Here is a 13,360-nt window from a genome sequence, read left to right as displayed (position 1 = left end):
AAAAAAAGAATTGTCTTCAAATGCTCCCCTGTGGCCACCAGCAGTCGTCCCACTTTATTGTGTGTGTGCTGTAGCTACGAGTCTAAGAGTGTGTGTGTGTGTAAATTGCTTATATTGCTTATATCTGCATTCGCAGGTCTTTTAGTATGTGCTCGGCGTCTTCCCCCCGGAGCATTCTGGATAATCTGGCTTGCCTGAGCAGAGTCTCTGTCCCGGATCGGCCCCAGGGGGCTCTCGAGCGGGGCGCAGCGTTGGACCCCGGCTCTGAAATAGATTTGAATGGTGTGCTGAAGGGATGCTGCTGAAGCTCTGAACAGATTGTAAGCAGGCCCGCCGCCAGCCATGCTCAGCTTTATACACAGCTACGGTCTGCTGCGCCTGGTGTGTATGTGTGTACTGACATACATTTATTTCCTATAAAAGAGCGGGAGGTCAGTAAAGTGTTTACTCCCAGCTGGTCACCAACGTTGATAGATGTTGTAATCTGATATCAGTGTCAGGACAGCTGATGTAGAGCACTGACGACCGCTGACGTTGATAAGATGCTGGTTTTAGGCCTCCAAACGTCAAATGTCAAAGTGACACCAGGAGTAAAATGTACTATTAAAGGCCGCATTTAATGCAAACCTGAGACCTGGATGTAGATTTGTTACATTTTCAGAAGTCCATAAGTCCATACAGTCTATATACAGACAGTACATACAGTCCATATACGAACATTCCATACAGTCCATATACAGACAGTACATACAGTCCATATACAAACAGTCCATACAGCCCATATATGAACATTCCATACAGTCCATATATAAACAGTCCATATACGAACAGTCCATACAGTCCACATACAGACAGTCCATATACAGACAGTCCATCCAGTCCATATACCGACAGTTCATGAAGTCCATACACAAATAGTCCATACACAAATAGTCCATACAGGCCATATACACACAGTCCATATACAAACAGTCCATACAGTGCATATACAGACAGTCCATATAGTCCATATACAGTCCATATACAGACAGTCCATATACAGACAGTGCATCCAGTCCATATACAGACAGTCCATGCAGTCCATACAGATAGTCCATACTTTCCATACACAGATAGTCCATACTGTCTAAGTACAGACTGTCTGTGTGTGGTGTGGAAGAGAGTCTGTACAGTCCATATATGAACAGCCCATACACAAACAGTCCATACTGTCCATACACAGACAGTCCATACACAAACAGTCCATACTGTCCATACACAGACAGTCTATACAGTCCATATACAGACAGTCCATATTCATATACACTGATGCTATAAAGTGATTTTTAGCTCAGACTGCTTTCTGAATGAATACAGGACAATACAGTAATACAGGGCAACCAATCAGGACAGAGGTCATTTACGTATTTCAGTCTTAAAGGTACAGAAATGAAGTAACAGAACTCAGACACCGAGCCAACCGAGCAACCCGAACAGCCTATACCAAAGAAAAAGGCCATGACCAGTATTCATTGAAATAATCATTATCGAGATGAAAAGCTCAAATTATTGTGATCTTTATTTGAGGTCATATCGCCCAGCACTGCATCCCTCTATGCTACTGTAAGTGCTGGTGTTAGACACTCTCGTGCAGATAAGAGTCCCTTCTTGTACATCTGTTGGTTTTCAGAGTACTGAACACGCCCCGAGAGTTTGTGTTGGGAAGCTAGCGTACCTACACAAAGTTGTTGACAGCAGCTTGACGCTGTGAGCCAAATTAGCTTGACATTTAAAAAAAGTCCCAGGTCTGCCCAGACGCCAAACACTGGTGTATATTTTTTGGTGGAAGCGCCATGAGTGAACAGGTCAGGCAGGAAAGAGAGATGGAAAACTCAGGAGGAGTTCAGGAGAAGTTGTTTAGCTTGTTGTTGAGAACTGTAGCAGAGTCTGGAATTAAAAAAAAACTCTCACTGCTTTGCTGGTTCGTCCAAATAGCACCTTTAGCCTCAATTTCCAGGCAAAACACAGACTCTGTTATTAAACAGACTGGTGGAGGGTGCGATTGCAGTCAGGGGAAAGCCAGGAGATTGGTCAGCATGGGGTTAGCGTTAGCATTAACCTCGATTGTCAGAACTGCCTGGAGAAACAGACGTAAAGTCTTTCAATTCAGGGAACAAGACGAGTCAGCCATTCTGGTAAGTTCAACAAGAGAGGAATTGCTGCTTTCCTCTTCTGGCATGGGCCAAGAAACCAATCTGACCACATTTCAGACTCTGGGATCGTTGCTGCAATCCATCCCTGACCTTAAATACAGTCAGTCCGCTGTTTCCTACCTTACCTTTTTACTGGAGCTTCAAGGTTCATGTAAACTAGTCCAAATCTTTTGGAAGGGATGAGCCAAGTAGTTGGGGATGATGATGAGGTGGAGTGGTAATCATCCATCCAACAACCTAACCTCACTTGCACTCTAGCCATCACAGCAACACTCCTCCAAAATCTATTAGAAATGTCTTCCTCCCTGGACAGTAGAGACAGTTACCAACTCCAACTCCAACAAAAGCAGAATCAACTCTTTTTAATAGCCTTGATTTAAGAAGAAACAATGAAAGAGTAGGTGTCCCAATACTTTTGTCCACATAAGGTACAATACCAAAAATAATCAAAAAAGAGACGTTACAAAAAACAGGAACTGGAACTGGAACCTCCCTGTATTGTACAAAGTCTGTGTGTGTTTCACGTCTACCTCCCCTCCCTACCACCCCCAACCCGGAGTCTAACCCAGTTCTGTCCACGAGAGCGAGCTCAGTGATGGCATTCCTTAATTGGCTTCTGCAGTCTCTACAAGGAAAACCGGCAAAGGGGAGAACAAAAGAGTGAGCTGAGAGTGTAGAGCGGTGGGAAGGAAACAAACAGGAGAAGAAAACCAGGTAGGACAGAGAGCGAGAGATCACAGGCACATGGTGGCACGAACGATCCTTGCTTAGACGTTCAATGCTACGTTTATTAGCATCTCTGCAACTGTGATATAGTAGAGAGGTGATCCTTTTCATCCAGCCTGGCCTCATAACATCCAACTGTCTCGCAAAATTACCAGTGTTCTCTAGACTCAGAACAGGAGTATGCGTTGAACAGGACGGAATAAGAAGATAACCGTCCTGCAAGGTTTAGATCCAAACCTGTTTCTGCAGATGCTGTGGCCCTAGAAAACCTTCCAGGTCTAAGGTAAAGTCTTTGGCGTAGGCCAGGGGTGCACAACCCTAAGCACGCCCCCTCAAAGCCTGGTTAGTTTAAGTAGCGAATGTTCCCTACCATACCCAAGCACACCCCCACAAGGCCCGTTTCGTTCAAGTTGTGGGATTGCTCTGTACCGTGTCCAAGCACATCCCCCCCAAAGCCCAGGTCTTTGAAGAGTGTGATCGCGCCGTACTATATAATTCCAAAGCACAACCCGCACCCCCCAAAGCCGGGGTCTTTGAGTAGTGCGATCACTCCGGATCATGCCCATTCACATCCCCCCAAGGCCTGGTTCGCTCGAGTAGTGGGCTTGCTCTGTACCACGCCCAAGAACATCCCCCCCAAGGCCCGGTTCACTCGAGTAGTGGGATTGCTCTGTACCATGCCCAAGAACATCCCCCCCAAGGCCCGGTTCACTCGAGTAGTGGGATTGCTCTGTACCATGCCCAAGAACATCCCCCCAAGGCCCGGTTCGCTCGAGTAGTGGAATTGCTCTGTACCGTGTCCGAGCATGCACCCCCCTAAAGTCCAGGTCTTTGAATGGTGTAATCGCTCTATACCGTATCATGCCCAAGCACAACCCCCGAAAGCCCGGTTCGTTTGGGTAGTGGGATTGCTCCATCCCGTGTGTAAGCATACAGGGTCTTGAAGTAATGTGATCAGTCTGGATTGTGCCCAAGCATGTCCCCCCCAAAGCCTGGTTAGTTTGAGTAGCGAATGCTCCCTACCATGCCCAAGCACCTCCCCCAAGGCCTGGGTCTTGGAGTAGTGCGATCACTACGGATAATGCCCATTCACATCCCCCCAAGGCCTGGTTCGCTCGAGTAGTGGGCTTGCTCTGTACCACGCCCAGGAACATCCCCCCAAGACCCGGTTCACTCGAGTAGTGGAATTGCTCTGTACCACGCCCAAGAACACCCCCCCCAAGGCCCGGTTCACTCGAGTAGTGGAATTGCTCTGTACCACGCCCAAAAACACCCCCCCCCCCCAAGGCCCAGTTCACTCGAGTAGTGGAATTGCTCTGTACCACACCCAAGAACACCCCCCCCCCCCAAGGCCCGGTTCACTCGAGTAGTGGAATTGCTCTGTACCACACCCAAGAACATCCCCCAAGGCCCGGTTTGCTTGAGTAGTGGGATTGCTCTGTACTGTGTCCAAGCACGTCCTTACAACCCCCCTTACAAGCCTGGGTCTTTGAGTAGTGGGATTGCTCCATATCGTATCATGTCCATTCACTCCTCCCCAAAGCCTGGGTCAATTGAGGACTAATGTCCGAGCATGTCCCCCCCTGAACCCAATTCGCTTGAGTAGTGTGATCGCCCTATACCAGCCTCAAAACCCAGCCACAGATGAAATGTGGCCTCCGCCTTTGACCCATCCATGTAGTGAACACACACACACAGTGACATGGGAGTACACATGCCCAGAGCAGTGGGCAGCCATCACTGCGGCACCCAGGGAGCAGGGAGAGTGAAGGGCTCAAGGGTCCAACAGTGGCAGCTTGCAGAGTGTGCCGGGTATTAAACCCACAACCCTGTCGTCAGTAGCCCGGTGCTCTAACCGCTGAGTATCTGGGGCCAGTGATCAATCATGCTTACTGGAGTTTTCCCCAAACTGTACACACTGTGTGTGTGTGTGTGTGTATTAGTCGATGATTGTATTAGTCTAACCGCTGAACAGAGAGAATATTCAATGAGATCATCACTCCCCTGGCTCTCTCTCGCTCTGTGTAAATGCTATGATCCTCCTGCCGAGTTCTTCTCCTTTTCTCATGCTGGATCGTCCCAAATATCTGCAGCACAAAGACGTGGCAGAAGCACATTTTACTGCAGTAAGAGCTTGAAGCAAGAGTTTAGCAGCTTTGCACGGTGTCTGGGAGGGATCTTCACACGGGTTCTTCCTGCAGATCTGCTCCAGGTTCCTCAGGACTCTTGTGAAACTACAGGTTTCCCCCCACTGGAGGAACAGCATCTCCACAGCATGATGCTGCCACCTACACTATATGGACCCAAGTATCGGGACACCTGCTATTAAAAGGGGTTCTCCTGCATTGGTTGGAGTAACAGTCTCTTTCTGCTAGATCTTGGAGGAGGCTGTTTTATGGATGGATGGATGGATGGATGATCACCACTACCTCACCTTATCATCCCCAACTTCCCAAGTCATCCCTTCCAAAAGTACTGGATGGAGCTACACCACCATCAATATTCCAGAGAACACAGTTCTTCCACTGCTCCACAGCTCAATGCTGGGGGACTTTATACCCCTCTATAGCCCACACCTGGCATTAGACAGCATAATGCCAGTAGGTTCATTAACGTTCATCTGCTCTAGAGAGTCTGGATTTGGAGCATTTTTAAGGTTTTACTTCTGCAAGGATTTCGCTGATCGAGTGCTAAAAGTCTCACGGAAGGAAAAGGCGAATTCCCTCACTTTGTTCCGACATTAGTTGCGAGCAGGGGCGGAATATCGGCTTATTATTTTATGAGTCCTGTTGCCAGGTATTGATCTCGGGACTGATTAAACGTTTATGGAATCTTTTAAATTATTCAACGACAAGGAGAGCAGAGCCTTTCATTTCAAAGCCCCTTTTAATCCCCGAAACCACAGCCTTCTAATTCAGTACCTATAAATGATCCTGTAACTGCTGAGGACGTCCTGGTCCAGATGTTCTTCAGATTTACACATTTTCTAGACTAGTCAGCAGTCACCCAAATCTGACACCCACTCAAACCCCCATCCAGATGCAGACCTTTTGTTTAAGAGACAGTAGGACTTCCAGGGAACCACTCGGACACTGTCAAAAGTCATGGGACAGACCTAGCATCCTCCAGGACCTTCTCTAGCCCAGCAAAGTGCAGCAATTCAACGTGGCATCAGTTCCACAAGTGGACAGAAGACGTCTCGAGTGAAGCTGAGGCGTGCCGTCTGGACAGCCACCCACAGCTCTGTGGTATTTGCAGGTGCGGGATCTGGGGGCCTCTCCACCACATCCCATAAATGCTCGATCAGCTGATTAATGTCGGGTGAATGTGCAGGCCACACCACAAGGGCCAGAAACGGTCACTGGACAGCAGAGGTTGATTGATGAGGTATGGGGGTTGTTGAGGGGCCGAGCTACAGTCTCTGCACCTATGCTATGGGGACAGAAGTATTGGGACTGAGTGGGTCTCATAAGTGAGTGATGAGAGGGTGATATCGCAATATGGGACATTTCTCTCTCTCGCTCTTGCTTGCTCACTCCGGGCTATTGGATATCATTTCCAGGTGTCAGGTTCCAGGTGCCAATATGGGGTAGAACCCACAAAACATTCAGCAGAGGTAGAAGGTCTCTCTCTACCCATGTCTGTTTATGTATATCTCTCTCTCTCTCTCTCTCTCTCTCTCTTTTGAACTAATTCAGTGAGCTTTGTCTCTCCCTCTATTATTCTATTCTTATGTCTCTTTCTCTCTCTCCCTCGTCTCGTTTGCTTTCTGTTTCAGTGTCTCTCGATCTCTCTTAGTCTCCATGTCTCTGCCTCAGTAGTGTCCATCTCACTCTCTCTTTCTCATTGTCACCCTCTCTCTTTCTCTATGGTTCTGTCCCAGTAGTGTCTCTCTTTATCTCTTGGTCTCTCATTCTCATTGTCTCTATGTCTCAGTACTCTCTCTATGTCTTGGTCTCTCATTCTCATTGTCTCTATGTCTTTGTCTCAGTCTTGTCTCCATGTCTCTTGGTCTCTCATTTTCATTGTCTCTATGTCTCAGTCGTGTCTCTCTATCTCTTGGTCTCTCATTCTCATTGTCTCTATGTCTCAGTAGTGTCTCTTTATGTCTTGGTCTCTCATTCTCATTGTCTCAGTCTCAGTAGTGTCTCTATCTCTTGGTCTCTCATTCTCATTGTCTGTATGTCTCAGTAGTGTCTCTTTCTCTTGGTCTCTCATTCTCATTGTCTCTATGTCTCAGTAGTGTCTCTCTTTATCTCTCTCTTATTGTATATGTCTCAGTAGTGTCTTTCTCTTTCTCAGTGTCTCTGTCTCAGTAGTGTTGCTCAACTTGCCTCTCTTATTGTTTTTATGTCTCAGTTTTGGTAGGGTCTCTCTTTATCTCTTCGTTTCCCTTTTTAGTGTCTTTCTCCCATGTTTCACTGGTGTGTGTGTGTGTGTGTGTGTGTGTGTGTGTGGTCTGAGCTGGTATAAATAAGTGATGCATTTTATTATGTTTTCCTTTAAACTCTGATTTAGACTCGGCTCCTTTCTCTCTCTCTGATCCATCGTTCCCTCACACCACAGGCCTGAGAGTGTGTGTGTGAGAGTGTGTGAGAGAGTGTGTGTGTGAGAGTGGTTGCTTCAAGGAGAATAATGTTCCGTTTTTTGTAACATGAGAGAGATGGGGGGGCGGGGGGGTTGTATGTCTGTATTAATATTCAGATCAGGAAGCTGAAAAATAAACATTAACATTTACACACACACACACACACACACATCCATCCATTCATCCATATGACCTCTGTGAGTATGTGTGCATACTATGTGTTTGTATTGCTTACCTTGTAAGGACCTCACTAGTACAAACACAAAAAAGCACTCAGGGCCTTTTAACTGGATATCACACGCGAGTGTGTGTGTGTGTGTGTGTGTGTGTGTGTGTGTGTGTGTGTGTGTGTGTAAGCTCCTCTAATTGCTGTCTTGTCAATTGTTCTCTCAAGCTGTGGGTCAGTGTGTCCTGCTGGGCTGTGCTGTGTGTGTGTCTTACCCAAGGGGGTTGAATGCTCTCTGTGCTATCCCTCTCTCAGCCCCTCTCTCTCTCTCTCTCGCTTTCTCTCTCGCTCTCTTTATCTTCGGAAAGAAGGCCCTGTACCAGACGCTGTGTTAGAGGGAAAGAGGGACAGCCCACCTCTCGGTTCCTGAAGACCTGAGGCCTTCATTAAGGTTCCTGTAGGAGTGCCCTCTGCCCAAACACTCTGGAGACCCTCAGTGGAGGACTCTGTACCCAACAGTGACTGTGTTTTGCCAGAATCCAGATACAGTCCATCATGCTTCTTCCATTAGTCCCACTCTTGGGCCGGATCCTCTAACCAGTGGACCTTCTGTTTACCCACTTTCTGTGCCTGTGTGGCTGTTGGTTGTATCTGTGAATGATGCTGGGGTGTTGCTATTCCACTGGCGATTCTGCTATGATGAAAATCCTTTTATCGCAATTCAATAAAACCTCACGTGTGGATCTGCTACTGCTGCTGCTTAACTGAGGCTTTAATAAAGGGGCCTTAAAAGTTAACAGGTCTCCAGTCACCAATAAGAGTCTACTCCCATCATTATGTCCTGATTACAATGCTGTGGTTTAGTCCCATCACCCATGAAACCTGAACCGATACACTGAGTTCTCTCAAATAAACCGCCCACAGTCTCGGCACGTTTCCAACCGATGTTTTAAAGAATGTGTTTCACTCAGTAGCTTTAGACACGCTCCACTCCTGCTGGGTAGTGCTGGGTAACTCAGTAACACTGCACCTGTGAAGCCTCTGGGAAGCATTAATGAAAAATCACAGAGAAAAAAAAATTCTTCAAACAACTTGCTGGGTTTCTATCTTCAAATATCCGTCTGGACAAATCCCAGTCAGGATGGCACCAAGACTTGTCTAATTATGGCTATTAAACAATTCACAAATACACTCTCAACCACTTTAAATATGAGGCAACACTCAGCTTTAATTCAGCCGATTCATCAAACCCGTCCAGTCGTGTTCAGTCCGGTGATTAGTCTTTCCACAACATACAGCGCATCCAAAAAACACAAGAATGTGGGACTAAGCTGGTGACATGTGGCGTCCCCCAGGGATCAGTTCTTGGGCCACTCTTATTTATTTTTTACATGTTTCTTCTTGGCCAGATCCTGCAAAAATAAGAGGCAACGCTCAGCTTTCCTTCTGCTTATTCATCAAATCAGTCCAGTCCAGCGATTAGTCTTCCCACAACATACAGCGCATCCCGAAAATGCAAGAATTGCCTGTTTCACCTTACACATTACTTTGTCTAAATAGAAAGGAACTTTTCTGTGATCATGTGGGTGACCTGTGGTGACTCCCAGGGTTCGGTTCTTGGGCCACTCTTATTTAATTTGTACATGCTTCCTCTCATTTGTCAAATCCCTCCAGATATTAGTGGAAGTAGTTTTCCTCCTAAATTAAGACTCAGCTGACTTCTTTTATTTACTTTTTCTTTCCTCTTGTTCTAGTTTTCTTTTAACCTGAGTACCGTCTGCCCCTCTACAAAGATGCAGCACTGAGCCACTGTTTGAGAGAGCTTTAATGCAGAGCCCAGCAAGTGTGCCCAATCAGCAGTTATCAGAAGTAATCAGCGCTGGAGATTCTGGGAAATGAAGTTTTCAGAGTTACTCCCAGCTGCTTTCTTACTACACCGCTTTGGCTCCTTGCTGTTGACCGGCGGTGTGGACTGAACCCTTACAATTAGACTTTACACAACATACAGCGCATCCCAAAATTGCAAGACCATCCTGTTTCACTTTATATGGTGCAGATACAATCAAATGTTACAGAACAGCAGCTGCACTTGGGTGCATGATTACATGTAGCTAGAACGGGAAAGGATTGATGATATTTGGGCCAGTACTAAAATGCTTCAGGCAGGAATTATTTTGTATAAATAGAAAGTAATTAACTTCTGGGACCATGCTGGTGACCTGTGGTGTCCCCCGGAGTTCAGTTCCTTGCCCACTCTTATTTCATTTTGACATGCTTCCTCTCAGCCAGATCCTACAAAACTATGGGAGATCTTCCCACAAGTCAGCAGCCAGTTATTCAGCCCACAGCTACAGTCCCTATATCAGTAATATAGGATGGGATAGTCAGGCCTACAGAAACTCAACCGTACCTCCATATGACTACTGTAACATTCTTCTAACTGGTCTACTCTATTACCGATCATACTGGCATAGAACCAGGTTATTTATCTGAACTGCTGCAGGAATGTGAACCGAGCAGAACTCTCAGATCATTAGGGAATAGTCAGTAAAGTCTTGCCCAGGGTTAAGACCAAGCACAGTGAAGCATGCTCTTAAATGGAACCAGCTTTGCCTCGCCTTGTCACTGTCGCCTTGTCCCCAGTGAGGCACTTACACACACTTTGTCCCATATGGCCACTCAGGCCATCTGCCCTTTCCAGGAATGCCAGATTTTCTCTCTCCCTTCCTCAGTTTTGCTCATCACTTTCTCCAGTTTGTCTAAAGGTTTAATTTTCTGGAGATTCTGAATTTTTTTTTGTCTAAGTTGTCTTTACATTTTGAGCTATATTGAAATAATGATTTTTATTAAATATCAGCAATCCAAGGACCTCTCCATGTCCCCCCCATACAACTGTGTTTAAATGATTGCTGTGATAGGCTAAACAAGCTTCACAGGGTCAGAAATCCAGAAATCCAAAACAGCTATCAGAAATAAAAAAATCCCCTAATTAGAAACCATAGCACACCTTGGGCCACTGTTGACCCAGAGGTTGGAAACCACTGTTGACCCATTGCTAGGAAACTACTGTTGACCAAGAAGTTGGAAACCAATGTTGACCAAGAGGTTGGAAAACACTATTGATTCAGAGGTTGGAAAACACTGTTGATCCAGAGGTTGGAAACACATGTTGACCCAAAGGCTGAATACCAGTGTTGACCCAGAAGTTAGAAATTACTGTTGACCAAGAATCTGGAAACCATTGTTGTCCAAGAGGTTGGAAACCACTGCTGACCAAAATGTTGGAAACTACACACATGGACAAAATTGTTGGTACCCCCCAGTTAATGAAAGAAAAACCCACAATGGTCACAGAAATAACTTGAATCTGTCAGTGGGCCTATATATAGGGCTACAGGTAGTGCTGTTTGAAAAAAAAACTTCTAAAGAGATTAAAGGTGAACTTCAAGCTCAAGGAACATCAGTGTCAGATCACACCATCTGTTGTTGTTTGAGCCAAAGTGGACTTCATGGGAGATGGCCAAGGAGGACACCATTGTTGAAAACAAATCATAAAAAAGCCAGACTGGAATTTGCCAAACTATATATTGACAAGCCCCAAAGCTTCTGGGAGAATGTCCTATGGACAGATGAATGTTTTGCCAAGGCACATCAGCTCTATGTGCACAGATGGAAAAATGAAGCATATCAGGTAAAGAACACTGTCCCTACTGTGAAACATGGAGGATGCTCTGTTATGTTCTGGGGCTGCTTTGCTGCATCTGGCACAGGGTGTCTTGAATCTGTGCAGGGTACAATAAAATCTCAAGACTATCAAGGGATTCTAGAGAGAAATGTGCTGCCCAGTGTCAGAAAGCTTGGTCTCAGTTACAAATCATGGGTCTTGCAACAGGATAATGACCCAAAACACACAGCTAAAAACACCCAAGAATGGCTAAGAGGGAAACATTGGACTATTCTGAAATGGCCTTCTATGAGCCCTGACCTAAATCCTATTGAGCATCTTTGGAAGGAGCTGAAACATGCCGTCTGGAAAAGGCTCCCTTCAAACCTGAGACAACTGGAGCAGTTTGCTCATGAGGAGTGGGCTAAAATACCTGCTGAGAGGTGCAGAAGTCTCACTGACAGTTACAGGAATCGTTTGATTGCTGTGATTGCCTTAAAAGGTTGTGCAACAAAATCTTAAGTTAAGGGTACCATCATTTCCGTCCAGGCCTGTTTCATGAGTTTATTTTTTTAAATAATTCTGTTGAAGCATGATTCAAAATCAATGTCGGATTTGTATTTGTTCATTTTTATAGCTTTTCTTTTATTTAGTTTTATAGTTATTTCTGTGACCATTGTGGGTTTTTTCTTTCATTAACCGAGGGGTACCAACAATTTTGTCCACATGTGTACTCTTGTGGATAATACTGTTGATCCAGAGGTTGGAAACCAGTCTTGACCCAAAGGTCAGAAAACACCATACCAACACTGGGGGAACGCTCATGCGTTTTTGTTAGCATCACATTTATTGCAAATGACTTTTTCCTTGCGGCAGGGACTCCAGTACCATCACTACAATACTCATAATGCAAAGCTCTCAAAACTTTAACCCTATATTTCCCACAACACTGTGCACAAGGTTTATTTATTCACTGTATTACTCTGAACAGAACTTCTATAATATAATTTGACAGGAATGGAAACACTATCTGGTGAATTTACAATACTTCAGAAACTTCAGGGGGAAGCTTTACCCCCACCACACACACACACTTTCTTGGCACTACTATTGCATTTTATCTCTCCATATTGATAGGAGACGGGGTGCTGTGGCCTTTTCACTCACAGAGAAACTGAGCGTCCAGTAATTTGGTCCAGATGTCCCACAGCGATGATGTCAGAGCATGAGTCAGTCAGCATGGCAGACGAGCAAACCCTCAGGTGGCAATATGCTAAAAGAGCGACATACTGTGTGTGTGTGTGTTTGTGTTTGTCTGTGTGTTTTTCGTTTTACTTTGTATGAAACCAGAGATGGTAGAAGGCCATATATATGCTTCCTACATATATGGGGCATTAATGCTAATGAAAAATAATATGGGGTGTGTGTGTTTGTACATGTATGGGTGTGTTTATTATAACCTCTTGACCCAATATAACCCCCAGGTGAAGATCTCCAACAGTGTGGTGCTCTGACATGTTCATTATTTCTCTGAACCGGTCTTTTTTTCTACATCTGGGACCCGACAGTGCCGGAGGGTGAAACCCCGAATAAACAATACTCCACAAGGCATTTATGAATTTCCATAAGCACGGATAATAATAAGCAAGGTCGTTCAGAAGGAGCAGAGGCTTGGCTCCAGCTTTGATCACCAGCATTCCTTAAGGAACAAACAGAGAGAGAGAGAGAGAGAGAGAGAGAGCGAGCGCAAGTCAGGGGCGTATACATACTGTTCTGAATCTCCTTCAGTCAGACACATTAGACCTCATCTAATCGAACCACAGGCTACACACCTGTCACTGGAGCCGTAGCACTGTGGTAACAGTATCCTTCAGGTTAGATGGGACTGTACGGACTGGAATAGAAAAGAGAGGAGTAGAATAGAGTACATAGAGTAGATTGCTAGGTCAGGAACCTGATCACAGAAAGAGCTGCAGAGACTTCAGGGTGTAGTTCACCACCCCGTCACATTCTGTTGTGCGTAG

This window comes from Salminus brasiliensis, chromosome 18 (genome assembly GCF_030463535.1).
Source record: "Salminus brasiliensis chromosome 18, fSalBra1.hap2, whole genome shotgun sequence".
In the NCBI taxonomy this organism is placed as follows: Eukaryota; Metazoa; Chordata; class Actinopteri; order Characiformes; family Bryconidae; genus Salminus; species Salminus brasiliensis.
This window is presented reverse-complemented; position numbering follows the sequence as displayed.